The sequence below is a fragment of the Toxorhynchites rutilus genome, chromosome 3 (assembly GCF_029784135.1).
Source record: "Toxorhynchites rutilus septentrionalis strain SRP chromosome 3, ASM2978413v1, whole genome shotgun sequence".
Lineage (NCBI taxonomy): Eukaryota > Metazoa > Arthropoda > Insecta > Diptera > Culicidae > Toxorhynchites > Toxorhynchites rutilus.
The window spans coordinates 133559924-133585119 of NC_073746.1; the positions used below are offsets into that span (position 1 = coordinate 133559924).

Genomic DNA, 25196 nt, shown 5'->3' on the forward strand with positions numbered 1-25196 from the left:
TCTTCTAAGATTAATAAACAAAATCACTAATCAAAAAAGCTTTCCATCAATAACAATTTAACACCTGAATTTCTTTTTAATCTTCGATAATTGAACCCTATTTCCTTCAAATTTAGTTTTTACTTTTCATACTTTTCAATCCACTATAGTATGCAACTTCCTTTCACTTCGAGATTTCGTCCAACTATAGTTTCCCACTCAATGCACTGTATATGTCCTTTTCTTCCTATAAACGCTTATTCAAATTATTCTTCTCTTCTACTTCCTTCGACTTTTCTTCAATGTTTTTATCTATGTGCTATTAACAGCTCTCTATTGCTTTCCGCGCCACGTCCAGGTCCATTCTAACTCCGACAAGAGGATTCAGTGTATGGCGGGATAACAATGGAAATTCAATCTGTTCAGAAAAACGTCCGAAATCCAAACCTTCCTTTAAATCTCATTTAATACCAATTAAATCATTGACTTGAACTCGTACTTTGAGGCGAAACCTTCAAATATTTTAGTTTTTTTTTAAATTATACTTCGGGTATTTTTAAATTACACTTCGGGTATTATTTTAGAATGAATCTAAATTTTTGAAATAACCGTGGAAGTAAGTTTAAGTGGTGTGAAATGAGCCGTGGTTTTTCAGAATCAGCTGAAGATGTTTGAGTTACGGATCATTCTTTCTCCCACGTGAATAATACGAGAATTATGAGCAAGCATCGTAAGTGTTATTTTTCTCCTTCACACGTCCACGGTGCCATCATCACCATTATCCCATCGAAACAACATTCGAACCGCCTAATGATAACCATTTCAAATTGGCATCGCAAAAAAAATAATCATGGTGCTTATGCAAGAATACACAAGCGCCAGCATAAAACGTCATGAAAACCGACACTGTATCATTTCACATTGTACTTGATACTATACCACGATTTCATTCGCAACATGATACACTATCGAGACACCAAAGAGACGTTGACCGCTCGCTGGCAGGAGCAAGACTGGTTAATAGAAATTTAAAATTCTGTAATATATTTCAATTGTGCTTGGCTGCTGTACTGTCCAAATATGGTTGACGTAAGCGCCGACTGAGATTTTCAACTGAATTCAAATATCAAAAATCATTAGAACCCTCCAGCCCGTTTTTGACTTTTAGGTTTTTTTTTAAACAGGTTATACTATATAAATTGTTCAAAGTCGTGATTATTCAGCTACAAACAAAAGAAGCGTTTTCCATCATTGAGTTGAGTTGGTGGTTACGTCAGTCGTGCATATTTGGGCAGTGTAATAGTTCGAACTACTCGATAATTGGTATGCGTATATCCAAATTTGTTCGTCGTAAGTGAACACAGGTGAACAGAGGTTGAAAATAATAATGGTTGCTTCGTTTCGATGTTCAAATTTTGAAAAAAATTTAATTTTGATTTTGTGGTTTTCATTTCAGATGTGTTTTTAATACTTCCAAAATATAAACTTTCTGGTACGGAACGTTATTAGAAGATTTTTACCTCTTTTACCAGTTTTGAGGGGAAAAATATGAACAACTCAATACTAATTCAAAAAAGTATTTGGTTTCTTTTGGTTCAATCGTTTGATTAAAACTATACATTCTAGTCCCACTTTGCTCTAGATTGTGAATTCTCTTCAAAACAATTGGACAAGACATATTGTTTTTTTAAACAAGCGAAATGGATGATTTCTCTTCTACGATCCTGGCTTCCTTGGCAGACCGAATCGAACTTTTCATTTCGCACAAGCTTTTACAGCTTTAGTATTTTTTTGCAGTTGTTATCTAATCGAATATAAAACAGCTTACGAAGAAGTTGAATCAGCGACAGCGAAGGGAGTTCTCTCGAACATATTCCGCCTTCTCGGCGACCACTAAAGTCGGACATCAAACTAACATTCGAATTCATTAGCCAATGGGAACTAATAAAAAAGGGAAGAAGAATTTTTGCACCAGAAAAAGCACGTTGTGAAGATCTATCTGATGGAATGGAGCGGATTTTCGTGTTCGATGAATTTTTCATACTTCATTCACATATGGAAGCACAATTTCGATCGATTCCCGTTTCTGCTACTCTTGCCGGAGCTTATTAATAGTTAAGCATATTGTCGTAAGGATTTCATCGCTTTTCACGCCATAAACCCCTTATTAGGTGTGCCTCCTGGCGACGATGATGATGAAGCAAGAAGGGAACTAAGAACAATGCTTGTAAATATACACACGCCTTACAGAATTATTCTCTGGTAATATGAAGTCAAAGTAGGTGTAAGCTCTCTGTAATAATGTAATTCTGTAATTACATGAAAGTTTCCGTTTAGAATCCTGATTTTCTTCTTGAGTTATTGTCTATTTAGATTCGAGAATAACCCAAAGCGATTCATCCTAGCGTGCTGTAATTCATTGAAGGGAAACAACGTCGGAAAAAATTGGACATCACCGGAATGCGTCCATAAAAAACGATCCATCATATTAAGGCAGAAAAACGATTCTCGAAATCGTATGACCACTTCCGTCGCTTCCGCAGATGTATCCTTTCCGTTCGAATAACACATCCTCCTGCTTCGAGCTCGTTATGCTTTCCCAGCTTTTCGGGAATGAAAAAAAAGCGAACCATCGTAAATGTTTTATTATCTTTCCGTTTTTTGTTATGAATTCGTCACATGCCGAACCGTTGGCAAAAGTGTTAGTAATATGAAAGATAATTCTTTAATATGGAACAACACTTTTACTCGGATCTATTTCATGGAGATTTACAATGACATGTAAGGTTTATTTTTGGCAACTTTTTACCAAAAACAGGCGAACCTTAACAGCTTTTACAATTTTCCGTATCAATCAATTCATTATCATATGATCAATTTCATTTACGACTTATTTTTTACAAGGGCCGTAATTGAAATCATTGACCTTATTATAGAAAAATCGTTGTCCGAAATCTAGCATCGAATTGAAATATGATGTTCAACAAAGTAGGCAATGAATTTTCTAGGAAATTTACTCTATTACAAACTTGCTCAAAAATAAAATATAATACAGGAAAACCTATTTTTGTGCGGTTGCTTTTTGTGCGATTTCTCATTTGACTGTTTAGGTGCAATATTATTGTTTGTGCGATTAATTTGTGTGATTAAAGACCCGATGTCATACTAAAATCGCACTAGAAGAGCAGCACAAACGAGGAATCACGCGAAAAGGGACCGCACAAAAACAGGTTTGCCTGTAATTTAAAACTCTTATACCGTTCTGAATCATATTTCGGACGCTTAAGGCATATGCTGCAGAAAACAGATCTAAACTTTATGCACAGTTATTATTTGGTTGATATTTTTAATAAATTAGTTCAATATGCTTTTAAGCTTTCTACTGTGATACCTATTTGATTGAAAACATAAACAAATCATCGAATAAAATGCATTTCAAATGGATCGAATAACAATAAAACTTCGGACACTAAATCAAATTTCGGACAGATTGAATTCAAATTTCGGACACTTTGTTTTGTAATTTTTTGGACGAAAATTACTTTACACTTTATTATATTTGATAGTTTACTGCGAAACACTTACCAAGCAATCACAGTAAACTGTTAAGGATGATGAGAGCTGATGAAACACGGGAGAAATTTAAATATTTATGAATGGGTAAATTCTACGTGCTTACGCTAAGGAAACGTCAAACACAAACGATAATGAGTTGTGTTGTAAGATTTCTGCCGATTATGTTACAATTCAAATGTAGTTCTCATGTGTAATGATAGTGAAACCGAGGGATTACTCTAAAGAAGCAATTGTGATATCAATTTGATAGTTATATCGTCAGTGCATTAATCATTTCAAGATATTAGAACAAAGTGTTCGAAATACGGTGTTGTCCGAAATATGATTCAGAACGGTATCTCAAAATAATTTTTACAATTTTTATTTTTTACTAGCTGACCCGGCAAACGTTGTTATGCCATATATATTATTTCTAGTAAATATTTTGGTTGTTAAATAAAAAATAACTTATGTATTGTAAGTGTGTTTGAATGGTGTACGTTTCTGATCCATTCTTTGATTAAGATCAAACAAATATGTGGTGATGGGATCTATGGCATATAGAGAAATTGGGCGCTGTAGACCATGATTACGTTACAATAGAAAAAAAACGAACCATTCAAACCATCTTATTTCAATGTATTTCATTTACGAAACTGGCATGTGTGATGTAAAGTGTTAATGTGTTAAGGGGGGACCCCGGTCTGGAAGGTTGAAAATATCGATTTTTTTTTGTTTTGCATTTTTAGGAACTTTATGCCCTCAGAAATGTTGTCCTAAAAAAATTCTTCGATATTATAGATAGAAACCATGTTTTTTCAGCTGTGGTATCTATATCTCAGGATCTACTCGACTGATTTGGCTAATTTTTTTTATCAGCATATAAAAATGACTTATCTAAATCGTTACATAGTCGTTTTTTGATATTTATTTTTTTCGATTTTTATGAGCTTCTAAACAGCTATTTTTCTTGAAAAATAACTCATTTTAGCTAAAATTCCGCCATTTGGGCAATTTTTCGAATTTTCAAAAACCCCTATGTAACGCGTTTGGTATTGTTCTAAAGTTGCAAGATATTCATTAGAATTCGTTCTGCGACTCTCCGTCGCAGCAGCAAGATACCGATTTTCAGACAGCATCTACGCTTACAGCTGTCAACAGCGTAATAATTATTATTCATGCACTCAAAAAATGGAAAATATATCTTCAAATATTCCCTCAACAACACCCAAAATACCCAAACACTTAAATTCATTTTTTTTGGTCCTTCCAGATAGGGGTTCCCCCTTAAGTAAAATGTCAAGTGAAAGAAAGTCATATTTTTTTGTCTTAAAGTAGATGAAAAATTTTCTATGTTTTATTCCATATTTTTATTGGTAAAAATGTTAGCTATTACTATTAAACGGTTTGTTGTCATTTTTCTATTGTTTACCGAGCGCGGGAAGCTCTTTAGGTTTTTGCCGCTGAAGTCCATATTAAAATATTACTCATGGATAATCTAATCTAGTACATTTTTATTAAAAACCCGACCCACGTTTGCTGATTTTTTGAGTTTTCAAACATATAGATGTATTCAAACAGATTCATCATACCTATCAAGATTAGTTTATTAATGTAGAATATTTTATCTTCTAAGCATAATTTACACTACAAAAAACTTGTTGGGTAGGTTGGGTAGCACATGGCGGCTACAATGAACCTGGAGATGCATTCAATCAAATGTTTTTGGTCAAATAATATGTAACCCATCCATTGCAGCGTTTTATGAACCATTATTCACCAGGTGCTAATGAACGGTGGTTTTAGATATATGTAATGAATCTGTATTGCTGAATCGAAACCCGCATATACAAAAATAAAGTCGTGCACATTCGACAAAAAAAATATAGGTACAGAGTTTAAAGTCGAAATTTTTTTTTAGTAATTTTTGGAATAACGTGAAAAATCAACGCATGAATATAGGATATACATAATTTGAAGCTTGAATTTTCAACACAAACGCATGAAAACTGAAGTTAATAATCGTTTATATCCAGGGTACGCATAGCATTTTGTACTTCTGGCTCAATTTGCGATGGAGTGCTTCTATAATTTACTCAAAACTTTCTTTGATTGGCTAGAAAGAATGATTATATTCACAGAGGTTTTGAGGATATACTATTTTTTTTATCCCATTTATTTATTTAAGGCTCATTAGCATTTTAGCTGTAACAGAGCCGAATTTTAATCGTGTACATGTCACGTGGTTATCATATCTATAATTAGCACATTACACAGTTGCCATTCGCCAGTATTCCTTCTATACCATTACATATGGTACATTCACACAGTAGCCATTTAGGCGTAAGAGTTATTCTTTCTGTTCTTCCATTATCCAGTTGGACCACCGGACAGCGGAGACAGTTGATAGATCATTAAGAGTTTGGCTCCATTAAACTTATGTAACTGAGCCTGTAAAAATAAACGGATTAATAAAAAAAAAAAGATTGATCATTGTTGAGTTATTTATAGAACAGTAGCCCGATGTGTCTGGCAGAGCAGAGCAGTTGTATGGATGAATCGATCTTATTTCGACCGTGGATCGATCTCCATCGCTGATGATTGTTGCGTGGACGTAGCTATTCTGTAACAACACAAAGATGGTCAATGAGGGCCCTGAGTTTTGAACTCACGATCGATCGCTTACTAAGCGAACGCGCAACCAATGTGGCTACGGAGACCCCCTGAGGATATACTAGGCTCAAAGTATTGTGCTAACATTGGAATACTTGCAATATTTGCAAAACTACAGACGACTTTCTAAAACACTGTAGCAAAACTGTTTTTGGCACTTTTTGAACCGCAAAAAAAATATTTAAAATTTCGTTTGTTTTTTTTTTATTGAATCAACGAAATTACTTTGCACACAATTTATTTAAATTTTCCAAACTGCAGCGCGTTCATCATTTATTGAATTATTAATCATCGAAGACGATGGAGCACTTTTTCATTCAAACAAAAAGAAATTTGTATTGAAAGGTTCTACAGGCAAGCTCTTGGAATCCAATGAAAACTGGTTGGTAAGGTAAATTGGATTTTCTGTTGACTTATATAGCTAAAAGTCCCGAAAAATCTTGAAATAACAGAAAGAGGATGGGTTTTTATTTGTTCCTATATTTTTATTCACTACATTCACATACACCAAGATAACAATGTGTCCGTAATATATTCCAAAACTTGAAGCTTTGGAATGTTGAAGTTGAAGATTTGGAATGATGTATGTTGGTTTTCCACGAAGTTACAGCATTTCAAAATCACTTGAAATTTTCAACATAACACTCTGTTCCTCTAATTTCTTTGTCAAGTATCTCGACTTCTCTTCTAACAATGGAAATAAATCGATCGCTCTCAGTTCATATGAATGACTTTCAGAATACACATTTCAGGGAAGAAATTTCGCCATATGAAAAATACGAATGTTTGATGCACTCAAGCAGCTCAACCCTTTTTTAAAAAAAACACAGAATGCAGACTGGGCGGAAAGTTCAATAATTCTTGAAAATACAGCTTGAAAATGTATCGTGTCCACGTGGATATTATATAAACCTCCTCCTCCCCCACCGTGGACAACCGTGGACATTTTCGCGACCCCTACCCCCCCTAAAGTTGTCCACGTGGTATTGGGACAGCCCCTTGCTGTCTCATTGGTGAAAAATAGGCACTTGTTGTTTTTGAATGGACGGCCAAATGCATAACTGTTGGGCTCATAAAACTGTTCGGAAACCAGAGATATGACAGACAACTTCATTGGAGCTGATATACCGGACAATTTGGTAGCGCATTATTTCGTTGTTGTCATTCAATCGAAGAGTTATCAAATCGATGTTCTGAATTTGAACACAGCCATATTGCTGCAGAACTACGAAAATAAATCAGATCACCGTGATTTTAGGAACAATATCAAACAGTCACCCATATTCTGGAACTCGATGGGTTTGAAAATCGATCGGATTTCACGATTCGATCGAAATCGACTTTTGCATTCTGAAATTCGTTCGAAACAAATTAAATCATTATATGACAACCTTGTCTTGATGAAAAATAAAAGTCAAATTAATTCATCCGTCAATTTACTCTTACAATTTATTATTAGCAGACCGAAAGCAATTTTTAATTGTTTACATTTGAATGAAAATAATTACACGATATGATTTGAATACTTAGAAGACACAGTCCTAACCCAAACTTAACTTTTTTTTCTATATCCCAAAGTGCATTTCCGCCAAAATTTTATCCATAATATAAAAATATTATCAGACACAATTTTCGTTCAAAACTTTTACCCACTCATAGAGAATGTATTATGATGTTGAATAGAATTGAAAGGGCAAACTATTTTTTGAGCGTGTTTATTCCACCCGAAAATCCGTTACCATTCTTATAAAAATAGAACGCGAAGCTCAATGTTGTCAGTGTCGAAATACGTGGCAAGATTACCACATTATCACAACTCGATTACACCTGAGACAAACGGATTACAGTAGACGGATCTGGGATTTTCGAGTCAGTTACACTATCGATTTCTCTAACAACGTATTGCGTTTTAGCCTGGCAATAGCGAAAGCTGTGTTGGCGTTGCTCATGTTAGCGTCTCGCAAGTGAATTTATTCTTCCTAACGACGCTTCTGTCGATTGTGTTGTAGTAATCGCAATCGTTCGCTCTCTACCTTCGCGTACATGTCGATCATGAGTTGTTGGCACAGCTCGCGATATCGTAAAATGGCGTTGCCTTAACTGCGTCAAATCATCGTACGATACACATAAAAATTCATCGAGCGCACGCTCTTGCTTGTTCCGTTTCTTGTAACCACATGTTCATAAATATCAATTCGAATCATTAAATCTCTTCAGTTGATGTTTTATCTGGAATGATGGCAATTGCTATCCGAGCATGTGTGATCTGAAGGATTTTTATAATTCATCGTGCTCATTCGATAAAGCTTCCAGCTTGTCGGCGATGCACCTGACTCTGGACTACTTGGCCATGTGTGGATTAAAGTTCGATGAAGCGAAAGTAGGCCCATTAGTCATTCAACAACGTAAATAAATTCGTTCTGTTTGAAAAATGAGCGGCGGTTCAATTTTTTTGTTTGGGTGTTGTGTATACAAAAATACTAAAAATGCGAAGTAAAAAAACAAAAAAAAAATGTGAGAGGGTGAAAATTTCGGTTTTCATGTATTTTTCTGAAGCCAAATTAGAAAAAAATATACACAAAAATCTTCCAACATTTTTTTTCTGCATCCTATCACCCTAGCCAGTATTAAAAATATAGTCATCAGTACCCTTGTGGTATCATATATAGTTTACGATCTTCTCTCATGCCTAGCTTTTTGTGCATAATTTCATCAACATCGTTCGAGCCATTTCGAAGGAGTACGACCAAAAACACCGTGACACGACATTTTTATATATACAACTACAACATACAACATTACAACATTACATACAACATTGGAATCCTGGAAAAAAGGTAATGAAGATGGTGGTTTTTCGAGCGTCATAGCATGCGCTGCCATAACTATTTCTCAAATATTGTGTTTATATTCGATTGCCTACGACATCCATGTGAAAATGCTATTTTCAGTGTGTTTTATCAATGAAAATCATACGTTTTATTGAAGTTCCCGCTGATTATGAATAAAATGTGACAGCATGTAGTGATTATTTGTGAAATTACGTTGAAAAATGCGAATAAAAGTGATATTTCAGTACAACATTTTCACTCCCCCACGGCCATTGAAACGAACGAACTTTCATTAGTTTTACCATACCATATTGATATTATTATGGCTCTCAGTGCCGGTGTATGTGATGTGGAAAAATAGTGTTCAATTAAGCAGCATTTCACCGGAAATGTTAAAGATTCCGAGGTCTAAGAATACGACTGCTCTCTGGACCTTTTTACCATATAAATAATGTAAATAAGTAACAATGGAATTGTTCTGTTAAAAACAAACCGTTGCAAGATTTCATGAGAAATTGAGCTCAAATCATCATGAAACCGTGAGTATTTTGACCATTGTTTTGTTTTCATAGAAAACGCAAATAATTACGACGCGAAATTTTGCATGCGAATACAAGTATACTCCGCCTACTGCTTCACCTCGATTTGTATCTTATTGCAACTATTCCTTGTCAAACCTATATAGTGGTTCTCAGGTTTTCGTGAAAAGTTGTATATATATATATATACAGTAAAATCTGTTTTTGTGCGAACTTTTTTTGTGCGATGTTTTTTGTGCGGTTTTTTGTTCTTGTGCTGTTTTTTTTGGGGGGAGTTTTTTGGTCCGGTATATGAAAAGAAGCATATTTGACGAAGTTATCGTCCATTTAGTTTTTTTCAATGGTTTATATGCATTTCAGTGCGAAAAAAACATATTTGCGTCTTAATTGTCCTCTTCTGAAATCATTCCCCTCCTCCCATCATATGCTCTAAGTTTTTCTAAGTTTTCGCATGACATGATTTCTAACAGCAACACGTTTCGACATGCAACTAAAACCACAAAACAGCCACGCGCAACCGAAAAGGCATCCGTCCCATCGCAAAGCAGGGAAACAAAAGGAAATTGAACGGTGAACGGCGTGAATTTGAGTTATTTTTTTGAGGGAAACATTTTTATGCGGTCCCTATCTACCGCACAAAAAAAGTGTTTTTCAAAATGTGTACCGAACACGATTTTTTAAAGCTACTGTTGAAGTTTAGCACGATTTTTTTATGCGATTTTTTTTGTGCGGTCCTTATTACCGCACAAAAAAAGGTTTGTCTGTATATCAAATTTAACTTGTTTTCACTCTACGTTCAATATTCCTAAGAAACTAAACTAAAATTTTTTCGCAAGTGTAATATTTTTTCAAAAAAGTCTAGGCTTTAATTTGATATATCGATCATCTGAATCGGTCCAGTAGTTCAAAAGTTATGAATTAAAAAAAAAACATTTTTGCCAAAGAGGCCAATAAAATGGATTTTTCGGACCACCCTAAAATGGAACTGGACACCCTAATGAAAAAATAAAAAATTCGGGTCTAATATTATGCGATAAAGAACAAATCTACAAATTTTCCAAAATCTGAGAACCACTATATCGGTTTGACATGGAATGCCTGTATAGAGCAATTTCAAATGAAATCGACAAATGACAATGACATGATTTTTTTGATTTTTGAGTTAGTATTCCGTTTGTATTGGAAGAAATATGAGTTTTCCACAGCATTTGAGAATTTTTTGACTCAAGTGTAACTTTTCAATAGGGCGTATCGAGTAAGTAAGAGAAGTCTTTGATAATTTATATCTCAAAAACTATGAGTCGTATCAAAATAGTGTCTTAGAAAGAGTTATAGAGTATTGATGTTCAAAGGTGAAAAAAATATACACTGAGAAATTTATTTACAAAAAAACTTTAATTTGCAATATCTAAAATACATATATATATTTTTAAATTTCTTCATATAAAATAGAAGTCAGGTAGAAATTTTTAAAAAAGAAGTCCAAGATGGTAAAATTATGTTTGACGAACTTTGTGGAACATCGATTTTTTTATTAATTTTCGGAACTTCGAACTTTTGTATGTTAACAATCATTTTTAGCCACAAATTATGAATCCTGATTTGATTTAAAATAAAAAAAGCTCTTTATGAATCTCCTTCTAAATGCAACCATTCTCGAGATATTTGAAAAAAAACATTTCTAATTTATTGTCTTTTTCAATATTATTTTTAATTTTAATTTATACAGTTTTTGATTTCTTTTCACTGTATATAATCGAATGCTATATGAGGGGCTTAGAATGAAAGGGGTGTAAGTGATTTCATCGATTTCTCTACATCGGCTCTCTCTTTTGGTCATAACTTAGCTGCAAATACATTCCCAGCTGTATTTGACAATGCGGAAAACAGGTCAGAGCCTCATCTCTCGAATTCTATAGCAAACTCAAATTGGAACGTTTTTGCAGTTGAGTTATTAACTGAAGAAAAAGTTGATGAAGAGAAATCGATCAAGTCACTTACATCCCGTGCATTCTAAGCCCCTCATATATAATCCAGTGCAAAAAAAAAATTTTATTGCATGTATTTTTAGTTGAATATAAAAGAGGAATTTGATTTTTGATTCATCCCCTTAAAGCCAGAAAACACCTTTCTCACATGAAAAAAATAAATTTATCCAGATTTTCGCAGGAAATGATAGACGATCATATTTGATGAAAAAAATCTTTCTATGCATATGTTCGAATTTCAACAATGACAGAGTTATAAAACGTTTTTTTGTTTCGGACTCTGTTGCCTCAAACTGGTTCTACATCAAAAAGTACGCTACGGAAGACGATTCTGTTGGTTTCATTTAAAAACTGAGAAAATTTAGTACAGGATATAGTAGTGGAACATCTTAATTAGTGAATTTTAATAACATTTTGGAAGTGAAAAACTTAAAAGTTAATAATTTTTAATCTGTTATCATTAATTTCATCCTCAAAAATTATATTAAACTGTTTCTATCAATTAAATTGAAGCCGCTCTACCGCTCTAAAATTTGTTCTTTGGCACTCAACTTCTATCTTTTTTAATTTTTCAATAAAATCACGGTTTTTACCCCACTGTACATGTACTAGACACTTAAATTTCACCTTAACGTTGAGGGTTACATTTATTCTTGAATATATGGCTTATATATTTGATATCTAAAAAAATATGTTTTTCCAAACTGTATATAATCGAGTAAAAAATTGTATATAATCGAATCACATATGATCGAGTCTGTATATAATCGAATCCGACCTGTATATGTATTTTTTTTAATTTTCCATATAGAATAGAAGTTATGTGAAAAATTTATAAAATGGGTACAAGATAGTAAAACTATTTTTGACGACCTTGTAGAACATCGAATTTTTATGAAGTTTTGAAAAACTTCGAATTTTTGTATGTTTACAATCATTTTTAGCCACAAATTATGATTTCTGATGTGATTTAAAACAAAAAAGCTCTTCATTAATCTCCTTCTAAATGCAGCCATTTTCGTGATATTAAAATAAAAAAAACATTTCTAATTTATTGTTTTTTTTATAGTAAACTAGCTGACCCGGCAAACTTCGTCTCGCCCAAAATTTATTTTTCTTTGTCACATCCACGTTTTCTTATTAAGCGCAATTGCAAAAATATTCATTGATTGAAATATTTATTGCACCCTAAAACCTTCACATGCCAGCTTTGGTTTTGTTTGCTTGATTAATTTCCGAGTAATGCAGAAATTTGTGTTTCATTTGTATGGCAGCCCCCCCTTAGAGAGGGGGGAGGAGTGTCTAACTACTATAGAAACATTTATTGCACCCTAAAACCTTCACATGCCAACTTTGGTTTCGTTTGCTTGACTAATTTACAAGTAATGCAGAAATTTGTGTTTCATTTGTATGGCAGCCCCCCCTTAGAGAGGGAGGAGGGGTCTCAAACTATCACGAAAACCTTCCCCGGCCCCAAAAATCCCTACATACCAATTTTCATGTTGATCGGTTCAGTAGTTTCCGAGCCCATAAGAATCAGACAGACAAACAGACAGACAAGCAGAAATCCATTTTTTTACATATAGATAGGATCTTTTAACATGTTTGTCGTGTTATACCGCCATCTACATGAAATTTTATGAATTTGCTTATAATTTTCAACAACTTTTCCAAATACATCATTATGGTAAAACTATATGTTTGGGAGTTACGTTGAAAAACATTATCGCTACGTTGTGTATTAACCCAAATGTCTTCAAATGTTTTTCAATGTAACTCCTAAACATACATTTTTACGAAAATGATCTATTTGGAAAAGTTGGAAACTCAACATTCATTTCAGAAAATCGTTGTTCGAAATCCAGCAGTTTGATTGAAATATGGTGTTTGACAAAGGTGTTAGAAAATCAATGAACTTGCTAGGAAGAATAACTAGTTGAACCCTTTGTTGGAGAATTTGAAAAGCTTAAAAATTGAATTTGATACTAAAAAACTTTATACTTTAATGTTCCTTTACAAATATTTCTCATTAATGTTTTATCGGAATACTAGTTTATTTAACACGGTTGAACTCATAGTGATGTCCCGCCAATCGAAATTGAGATATTTTGATATTTTTTTCAAAATTAATGAAATTTCAACATTTTGCGAAAACATGACCGTAACCTTATTTTTAACGTTTTAAGAAATTGGAGATGGTCGGAGCAGCGGCCGATTAATATGACATGGAATTGCTCTACACCTCAGTCAACATTTAGAACCATTCGCCTAGAAACGACATACAAAGTTTTTCATTCACAATAAACCGCTTCCCGCAAAAAATCTCGTGAACAGCCAGGATGCGATAAAGTTCAGCTGTAAAATCATAACCGATATGAACTGAGCATCCCTCCGTGATGAGTGGGCTCTGTCACTCATGGCTAAAAATATTGCACTAGTTGGTGCATACAATAGAACAACGACAAATGCGCTTGGTGTTTTTTGACGAGCTGCACCAAGCAGCTCAGAGGTGGTGACAATTTGGAAGTGTTCTCGGTCTGCATCCCGCTTCCTGCTTCCTGCTTGTGTACCCCGGCCGGTGGATATGCTATGGTGATTGTTATTAGTGAAGTTTTCTCATAAAAATGGAGAAGCTGTGTCAAGGTCAAGCCCTGGCAGACTTAAAAAGCTAATGCGTTTCCTTGTGGAGGGGTCCGTTGCTCGTTGGACGAATGGGCTGGAACGGAGAAGTTTTATTGTCACCAAAGTTCAACTATTTTCTCGCGTGATTTAACGGTGGTTGTTGGTGAATATATGGAAGATTTATGTTTGCAGGGGATGCGGGAACTTTTATTCCTTTGAGAATATTTCATATTTATGGAGTATTCTCCCAGTAATGCAGCATCAATGGTGGCCGAAGGAGGATGTCATCATTCGGTGGCATTGTCATCTGGGGACCAGCATTGTTAGTTTACAAAAATGTTCAAGATGCTGGTGAAAAATATAACAATTGTCTGCTACTGAGTTGCAGAGACTCAACCATTCCAAAAATGTAATCTCGAATGCAAAATATTTCATTTTCTTATATGTCATCATCGACCTCTCATGCTCTTAAAATTATTCCTTCAAACGAAATGAGATGCTATTATTCTCGTGGGCGTATCCTAGAAAGAGTCCTTTATTCAAGAACTCTCAGAATGAAAAAAATGCGTTGACGCGTCTTACGAAGTATATGCTTTCGCGAGAGCATTCAATTTGGCATCCTAGTGAAACGAATGGTTCCAAGTCACATGAAAAAAGTGAAACCTGCTATCAGGAGTACTGTGTTGGGTTTAATTTGATAACCACATTTTAACAATAATGCGGGCTTAGAATAGCTGATGGAACGATAGTTGTCTTTCGCTAAATTTCCTTGTATTTATATCAGTTAAGCGACTGAAGTGTTCGCTCATTGGCTCTGATTTGCATATCTAAACCACTGTCACAAACGTCGGTTATTGCTGTTTATATTTTGACTACATGCATGAAACCTGATTTGCATACATTCATCACGAGAAATTATAGCGAAGGGTACTAAGCCATTCATTCGAGAGAACTTAGAAGAATTTTTCACTTTTCAATTGAAGCTCGTATTTATAAATTTAATATCATGTAATAGCATTGGAAAAATCCCTGATATTATTGATTTGCTTTGCACAGTGAAATACATGGGTGGTCTTATCACTATGAAATGCACTACAGTAATTTGTTCAAGGGAATTGAAGAAAAGGTCTTAGTAGGTAGAACGATGATCAAAAGCTTTTCGAGCTTTCCATATGGAATTGTTAATTAACAAAAGAGTTTTTAAAGTGTTTTCTCTCATTTTTCAATTGATTTTAATTCTTCAGTGTTATCGTCTACTAGCCACACGATGAGAAAAAATACTTTCTCATATTTAACGCCGGCAAATTCGACAAAATTCTGCGAAACAGCATCAAACTGCGAGCTTTTTTTTCGTATAACCGTAACAAAATCCCCATGCAGCCGCAGGTCGGGGTGTTGTGAGCGTTCTCACATCGAAGTTTCCGCTTACAGTAGGTATGCGCTGTTTGCATTAGCAGCCGCCAACAGCAGCGACAATTTTCCAAGAATTAATTAAAGCGTCATACAGCGAAGCACAAGGCACGAAAGTTCGCCGCAAGTTCGGACTCGATGCAAAAGATTAATCTGCTCGAGACTTTTGTTGTTATTTTTTCTTTGGTGTTGCTTTTAACGAAATTAGTAACAGCAGCTACAGCTGTTTTCCAGAGGCATCGTGCAGCAAGGTATCGAAACAGTGTTAATGTAACCTGCAAATACCTGCAGAGGAAGTCAACGTGAGCATTAGGGTAGAGTGGGGCTGAACGCCCACTTATAAGCTAAGTTGGTATTTTATTAAACAATAAAATATTGAATATTTGTTGTAGAACCAAATTTGTCGTTAGTTTTGCATCAAGAACTTTTTAGTATACTCAAATCTATACATTTTGTATGAATTTATTAATAAATATTAGTGGGAGAAAAACAAATTCTGCTAACTGACAAAGGGTTATAATTTTATAGTCAAAAGGATACTTATCTGCCCACTGAGGCTTTGACCATTCACGTAGATATAACTTAAAGGTAGTTACCAGTGATGGATATCGATTCACAGACGATATCTTGGCGGTTGCATAAATGAGCTGTTTCACGCAATATCAGAAAAAATCATACATTTATGAAATTTTCACTTTTGATTTCGATGAGATTTCGCACAGTTGATCTTTTTTGGTTGAAATGACGATAAATTTTTAGTTCTTAAAAAAATTGATGACCACATTTCTAAATAGTATTCTCCTATTTGAAAATTATTCTGTTAAATAGTATCTAATGGCGGGTTTACATTAGGGAGATCTATAGCTATAGATGGATTTATTCACGTGAAAATAGGTGTAAACGGGTGAGAATAAATATGATACACTTATTCGAGGTATATATAACTTGAATAAATTCAGCATATGTAAACGCTTGTGAATTTCTCACTGGTGAGGAATCACTAAAGTTGGATGCAGTTCTACTTCAGGTGAATAAATTCTCCGAAAATATGAATTTATTCACTATAGAAGTTCACGCTAGTGTAAACGGTTGATGCGATTTCTATAAATCTCATCATATTTCTTCACGTGAATATATCACTAGTCTTAACCCACCCTAAGATATAAGAGGAACGGTGAATTTGTTCTATGGTGGATGGTATCGGCAAAATTATAGTCAACAAGATAGCAGATTTAAAGAGATTACGAGTATGTATACTTAAACAAATAACTGAAACGAATCCAAAAAAAAATCTCTAGAAGTTCTTTTTTTCAATATTTTAATCAAAAGAGACGATAAATCTAACGATCTTTACTAACATCTGTCAAAGTTTGATGAGCAGTTCAATTTCTGATTTTTTTTAAACAGTGTTTTTTTATTCAACACTATAAACTTTTTTAAGATAACACAGATAACATATGCATTTGAAGTTCATTGCAGGAAAAGGTAAGCCGTTTTCATCAATTAGGCCGTTTACAGACCAGGGGATTGTAATGAATGACATATCATACAAATTTTAGAAAATATCTGATTCAATTGGTCGGCAAACCTTCAAAAACATTTCACAGCAAAGATAGTAATTAACGTTAACATTATTTCATAAAAACGTTACCTATTTTCTGATTTGGCTCTCTAACTGAATAATGTAGTCCTACGTCAAAAGGCTGCTCATGATGACTTCGAGAGAAGCCTGCAAACATTTCAAAAAATTCGCTGCTCGCTAAAGCTCGATCGAACCTTGCTGAAGGATCGTATCCTATGTTTCAAACTAACCGGGCAATCAGAGGAACACAGATTTGCATGCAAGACACCGTCGCATCCGACGGCGGGTCGGCGGTGGACTCGGATCGCGTCATCTTGGCGGCTTGGGATGCCTTGATTCCGAGAAACTTCTAACATTTATTCTACAATCATCGAACAATGGACATAAAAACATGAACTTTTCAGCATGCTTTATTCCTTACAACTAAACGACTAACTATAATACGACGAACACAATGGTTTATTGGATTGAGCAGTGTTGCCAGACGACAAGAAAAATCTCATCTAATTTGGAGGAAACACAGTCCTGAAATATTTCGCGGCTGTTGAGATGGATTACGTGCAATTGGTGTCATTCGCGATAGGTCAACGGACAATGCGGAATGTTCTATCACGGGTTGAGAATATTTCGGAATCGCATTATTTGACGGAAGAAACAGTGCCTGCATTGAATGTTCACGAATGCCGCAATCGATCGTCGTTCCAGTTGATGGAGGGTATAATTTGCGCTGGGTATTACCAGTGAAGAATCCGTTCCTGCACCGTAGATTTAGGGTACCACTGGTTTGTGACGGGGTTAAATATCGTTAGCTCTACAAAGGGGTGCGCCGAAATGGATCACCCTGGTTTGTACACCAACGTTGCCGAACCCCTCGAGTGGATTGAAGCGGAAGCTCTTATGGGTTCAAGAGTCACAACTGGTTCATTCAATTCGTGTTTTGCGTTTAATTGAATTAAATTTTCCTCAAATAGTCCATCTATTTATTCTCCAACATACGCTCCTGCAAACGGCATCGATCTAACAGAACAGAACAAGTACAACGAAAACTTGTTCTTGATCTGGTTCTGTGCAGAGAATACTGCTCGCTTAAAATCTCCTGTCAGCTACATCTACTTCAAAACTTTACTTGTTAGCTACATCCACCCTTCGTCAATCACTCCTCATAAGTTCTCGATTAGATTTTGATCTGGTACACAAGCTGACCAGTCCACAATCTGAAGCCCCTATTTTTGAACCCCTTAACGGGTCGTGAGAATTTGGAATTAGGTATTAGGAAACTACAATACAACGACCTTTTTTCCTGAATTATAGTGATTTTCAATACTTTTGGCTGGTTCGTCACTTTTACTTCCATTTTTGGAAGAATGTCGGGAGTGAGGATTGAATAATACAACGACATGTTTACATGCTAAAATATACAAAACAATTTTTGTTTCAATGCGCAAAACAAATAGAACAATAAGAATCAAAGGAATTGGTGGCAATATAGCAGCCACCTGCCCGTCTAGCGGTAAACACTTGGTGGTACAAATGATTTTTTTCACATTAGAATTGTTGATGTTAGTTTGACTGAGAATGAGAATGACTTTTCGGGAAATTTGCTTTCGCTGCCTTAAATTGGGAGTAGTTAACACGAGAAAGACTTAAAAATTAATAGTATTTTTTTATTTTTTCGCGCTCAAATAAATCACGCATATTTCTAAATGTCGGAACTAGTTACCACATAAGGCTAGAAGTGATAATTTATTGTTGAAGAAGAGAAAAAAAACAAAACCGTTGGTAGTATTATAGTTACCGTTACCCGTAAAAGGATTAAACCATGCCATTTTATAATTTTTAAATTTATATCAAATATATAATCCACCTTTAGTTTTGTTTTATGTATGTTTTCCTATAAAAATATTCAATTGCGTTCCGATGGTTTCAAATATTTGTGGTGAATCGGATAATTAATCTGCCGTATACCTAGGATTATTCTTGGTCAGCATCTGAATTTGTTCATAATAGGTGGCGGCAAGTACTTTCCAAACAACACAATAAAGGTTTTATCCACGAAATTGAAAGTTGTCCACTTCAGGATAGTTTCTGTCGAATGCAATACAAATTTATCAGAATTTAGTACATTCTAGTACATAAAACTAGAGGCACAGACGTAAAGTTGACGTAGGGTTCGGAGGATAATTGCTTTCCGCAAATTAAACTTATTCAATTCTCTATGTATATTATATGTTCCCTAACACGGATTTCAAAACCAAGGTGTCTGGGGAAATCGGCATTTCAAATACATTAAAGTAGGGAGAGTTTTTGTTCCCACCGAAATATGTCCCCTAACACAGGTTCCAAAATCAAGAAGCCTGGGGAAATCAGAATTGCAAATACATTCAAGTCGGGGGCATTTTTATATTGCAAGAAAGGTGAGTGATACGATTATGTTTAACAAATAAAATTTAAATTTGGAACTTGAATGATGGTTGTTTCGTGACATTTAATATCAATGACCGATCATGCATTGTGAAATTGAGGTTTGAGCACAAGTTTAAGTGTAAAATTGTATATGGTAGCGATTGTGTTAGAAATTACTTGAAATATGAAACGATCTATTCCAATTTTCATAAATAAAAAATTGGACACGACCGCGTATTTTCGACATAGAACTACGCAATTATATTAGGCAACCCACTTGTTTACCACTTCAAACATTATTTTAGAATGCATAGAAATTTCTGTAATACATTATATTCTTCGTTACTAATAAATTTGATCAACGTCATTTTACGTTTGATATGATGCCTAGATATATGAATATATGAACGGAAGAACAGTCAAACGATCATTGTATTTTACATTTCCCTCTGAAATTATTGCACATCTCATGTTTACGTAGTTCTCGAACGAAAGTTCATTCACCTCTAGTATCTGAAAACACGATTTTCCCAGGATTCTCAGTTTAAAAGTACGTTTTAGGGAAACATATTCCGGTCTGCACAACGACAAGCGAGTACAAAAGAACTCAACAACAAAAAATACTCCCGACTTGCATGTATTTGCAAAACGCATTCCCACAGGCATATGAATTTTGAAGTCCGTGTTAGGGAAAAACAGCTCAGTGGGAAAAAATAGCCCTGACTTGCATGTTTTGACAAAGCGGATTCTTGGCCAAACGGTGACTGACGGAGTACGATGCAGCACTATGCCTGTTACTAAGCTTTGACAATACGCTTTGACCGATCAAGATATTTAAATTACATTGGTGACTTTTTTTTCTTTATTTCATTCAACGACTAAAATTTTGTCACTCGGTTGTAAACACTGGTGGAATGAACAAACAATACTCAACAACCAAACAGAACGGCTCTTTTCAGGGCCGCTAAATCATTATCAATGAGTTTAATGATGTAATTCTTCAAACATATCTAAAATCAGAATACAACAGATAGCCTAACGGAATCCTAAGTCAACTATGCGGTATTTTCTCAACCGACATCATTCCGACTTTTACTTTTAAGCAAACCACGCGAATTACTGCGAATAATTGACGGCTACCCTGATGTGCCTCTTCGATATCTTCTCTTATACTCGGCAAATGGACTGATCATCGGTAGGGTAACACGGGGTGATTTGGACCACCCCGTTATCTCAAAAATTACGGCTCAACTTGGATTTTCTATAATGTCATTTTCTTCTATTGTTGAACCGTATGTACCTAAAGTAAAAAACAGGAAGTGGGTTATATCTATGGCATAACCGCAAGGGTGACGTAGGACTATCGTTGATTTAGAGATCAGTTGTTTGAAGTTGAATCTAAATCCATTCTGAATGAATCAATAAATGAATATTTGGGGGACGAGAAAACGAGAGCGTTACGTTGGAGGCATAAGGTTTTATGCATCCAATATTGGATACGAAAAACCTTGTTCTGAAGAATAATCTTCAGAAGCTTCCCTGTTAACTGTACTTGATTAACAAATCACAAACCCAAATGTATTATATGGATATTTTATGGATAGAAAACATTAAAATAAACTCTTTCGCTTGAATGTAATTTTCAATTCCAAGGGGAACTGGCAGATTATTTTCCAGCAACGATTAGATATTTCCAAATTTTCCTCGATACTGGAAGCCCACCAGTGGTTAATGCTAATTCGATAACCACCTGTTAATAGCACTTGATTGAAACATATTTGGTCACAGTGTTACATGGATAGAAAACATTCAAATAAACCCTTTCACATGAATGTATTTTTAAATTCCCAGAGGAACTGATCGATTATTTTCCGGATCTTTCTCGATGCTGAATGGCATCCAAACGGAAATAATTCCGTGCGTGTATGTGTGTGTGTAGCGGCTGCTTCGATGGTCATCTTCTCTTCTCCTGAAGGATCGGCTTCTCTGTGCTCCCTCACAGTTTCAAACAAACTGCGTTTCAGGGCAGATCTCGATCCTTCGCTGTCCAGTACCCTCAGCAACAATGTTGTCTTGTCGATGTCGTCACGAAAAATGAATGTGTCTCACCACCAGAATATCGCTTAAGTATGCTTTTTGTGTGTGATTGAATCGAAAGAAGGTGTGGTTTACGATGGCAATTTGGAAGGCAAACTAGAGGGGAATGAACTCTCTGAGCTCGAAACTTTCGGCGACTGAGCAATAATCGATTGTGTACGCATACAATATTGGATTCGGAAATATACTACTGATGGGGAAGAATAATCTTCAGAAGCTTTCCTGCAAATTACACTTGGTTGAAAAATTACAAAATCAAATGTATTTGATCGCTGTGTTATATGGTTAGAAAACATTAAAATAAACTCTTTCACATGAATGTATTTTTAAATTCCCAGAGGAACTGGCAGATTATTTTCCAGAAATGATTAGATCTTTCCGGAACTTTCTCGATGCTGAATGGCATCCAAACGGAAAGAATACTGCGCGTGTATGTGTGTGTAGCGATGTCTTCCCGGGGAACCGTTTGTGGCATCACTCTCCTCCTGATGGATTCCCTTCTGGCCTAGGGTGCACAAACAGACTCTTGGTGACACCGTTCATCCGCGCTTTCATGATAAACGAAGAGCTTCACCACAACAGCGACAACATGCTCCAATCGCTGTTCAATTAGAACTGAGTGGATTTCCGAGTGACGCTCGCTTATATACCGATTGGTGATTTCAATAGCCTGTTTTGAAAGCAATTTTAAGACTATTGAAACAAGTTTTTGGATCAAAAAGTAACAAGTATAGAACGCGTAGACATTTTATCTTTCGAATGAAGTGTTTATCATACCATTTCGTTCAGTTGTTTAGGAGCTATTAACGCTCAAAATCTCGGTCTCCGGCGTAACGCTTTCGTTTTCGAAACTTTGATTTTACACCCCGGTATAGAAATGAAAGACGTAGTCCTACGTCAAAAACTTTGGTAAAACTTCACAAGTAGAGGGAAACGGTAGCATAAATACATCAAGTACTTTGAGCGTCAAAAAATGTGAGTTTTCCGATCGTGGTTTTAAGCTTTTTCCCGCTGATTAAACAAACTTTTCGTGTATTGTGCAGTAAAGTTCTGTTCGCCTACAGAAGAGGAACAATTTGATGTAGCGAAACTGTAAGTTTGATAACAATAAATGAAATAAATTGCATTTTAATTTTTGCGTGTTGTGTGAGGTGACATGGACACGTTTCTGTGGGGTGAATTGGTCCTACAGGTTTGAGACTTTTCTTTGGTCTAATTGATTCCATATGCCGCTGAATTACAAGAAGAGGATGGACAGACAACGTTGGAAGAAGGCGGAGCTTGAAAGAGCAACGTAGGTCATCGAGAACGGATTTTCTTTGACCAAGCATCAAAAGTGTTTGAAAATGCTCGAACAACAGTGAAAAGATTCATGCAGAATTCAAGATGGTGTCAATCCAACTTTTCTGGTCTGGAATCTGGCCAAGACAACTGGTATCGATCCCAAAACATTGTTACTGATTGTAACATTATTTCAAAATACTTCACATAAACATAAGTATGTTTTTTTCGATGAAACACACACTGGACCAAATAACCCAACAGACGGTCCAAATCACCCCGCATCATATTTTAATGTCCAAAAATCATCTCTTTTATTTTATGATATATTTGGTAGATTGAAGCTTTATATAATGATTAAACATTATTTATTGAGAGAAAACAAGTGTAGCTCAGTATACAATGTGACATTTTTTATTAAAACCGTATTGGTTTGGAAATATTAGGCGATTTGCTTAGGTGGTCCTAATTCCCTCCTTTTCCCCTACATGGACTGGTACATTCTGGTACTGGTAACCTCAGTAGGATACCACAAAAGGAGTAATGAAGTGGATTCAGCTCCGGAAAGTGCAGTAAAATCACTGCTTTATTCGCCATCTCATTGCACATGTTCTTCGCGTTTGTACGACACTCCTATTTTCACTGTTAGCATATGTATTCTGAGGGCACGATCACTAATCCATGCAACTATAATACCGATGAACCGTTAAATCAGTCACCCTGTTCAATCTAATTGCATGCTAGATAACATTAGGGGAACTTGTGCACGCAAAACTGAGGCACGTGTCTCAAATTCGGAGATTTAGATTGAATTACTGAACACCGCATCGAATCCCGTAGGGGCGTTCTGAACCGTTTCACCCTACGTAGCGAGACCACGTTTGCAAAAAAAAGTGGAAAAGAACGGATGAAAACAAACCTTGTTAAAGAGAGGATGGAATGAGGTGGATGGAGAAATGCTGTAATAAATAAATGAATACATAAACAAATATACATACCTAAGCAGTTCCGAGTGAATTTAAACGAGAAAGAATCTCTGCAGAGTAAATTAAAGAACGGAAGAGATGAAAATTGCAAAACGATGACGCTTGTAGGTAAGTGATGTGAACAAAAAAAAACTTCAACAGAGCAACGGGAAATGGTCCAGCGAAGTTGGAACAACTCGTGTGTTCTCTTCCTTGTACACTTGAAATGACACTTTTTGAACACGACAGTTAGATTTTTTTTCTCTCTATAACCACTTGCACTTGCTGCGATGTGTATCGCATCCAATCACTCACTGATCGAATTTCGTGAAATTGATAGATCACGCGACGATATCGCTCGGTGGTGGTGATCCGATGCACTCTCTTCACACGACGATGGCACAATCAGCACTAACTGCCCAATAAACAAGAGATATTATCAATAGGCTGTGGGACTTTTAGATTTTGTCTCGGCACAGCAGTATGCGTGTGAGTCGGTGTGTTTTTTTTTGCACGGAATCAATTAAGATCAATTGAATAACGCGCGGTGCCGGTCACTAATTGTTATACAATTGTGATAGGTCGACTCGCCGCGTTTGCTCCAGGAACAACTCCGGCCGCCGACACACCGTCTCGGTTGAATTTCCTTACCGATTGCACGGTAATACAGAATTGATTCGACAGCCAAACGCCGGACGGTACTCTCTTTCGATCGAATGGGAAGAGCACCACACAAGGAGAGGTGCAGCCAGCAGAGCTGATTGTTGGCAAGGTTTATTGCGGCCTCTTCTCACGTTGAATTTGTGTTTTACAGCCCTTTAACGGATAAAGGGCCTGGCCGGGTAAGGGAGTAAAAAGTGCCCCCAAACCAAATCACTAGCTGTATGGCAAATATAGTAAAGGATATTAAATAAGAAATTTTGGTGGTTTATTTGAACCCCTATGTGGTTTGACGTAGGATCTATAGTGAAAAACGTACTTTTCGTTAATTTCACGCCATCCTCAAAAGATCCGAGATAAAAATTTGAAAAAAATACTGAATGTGCATCTTACTACGATGTATCAAAAAAAATTATCAAAAAAAAATTTCATCAAAAATTTTAGTACTAAAAAAAATAATGAAATCTTGAAAATTTTTTTTTTGGGATTTAGAGATTCAGTACTACTCTAATTCATATTTTAATGTGTTTCTACGGCTTTTCTAGATATGTGTGATTTTTTTCAGATTTTTTTCAGTGTTGCGCGGTATCAAAAAATTTTTTTTTTATGTT

The 25196-nt window shown here is 35.5% G+C and overlaps 1 protein-coding gene across 6 annotated transcripts in view; it reads right to left on the reverse strand.

Moving 5' to 3' along the window:
* Positions 1-25196, reverse strand: part of LOC129775305 (protein rolling stone) — a 239195-nt gene that overhangs the window by 177544 nt on the left and 36455 nt on the right. For 2 of the 6 annotated variants that reach the window (XR_008742924.1, XR_008742923.1), the window contains exon 2: positions 23959-24340. The exons of the other annotated variants lie outside the window; for them this stretch is intronic. The gene's annotated coding sequence lies outside the window, so the exon portion shown is untranslated. The remainder of the gene's footprint in view (positions 1-23958; positions 24341-25196) is intronic. 6 annotated transcript variants of the gene reach the window in all.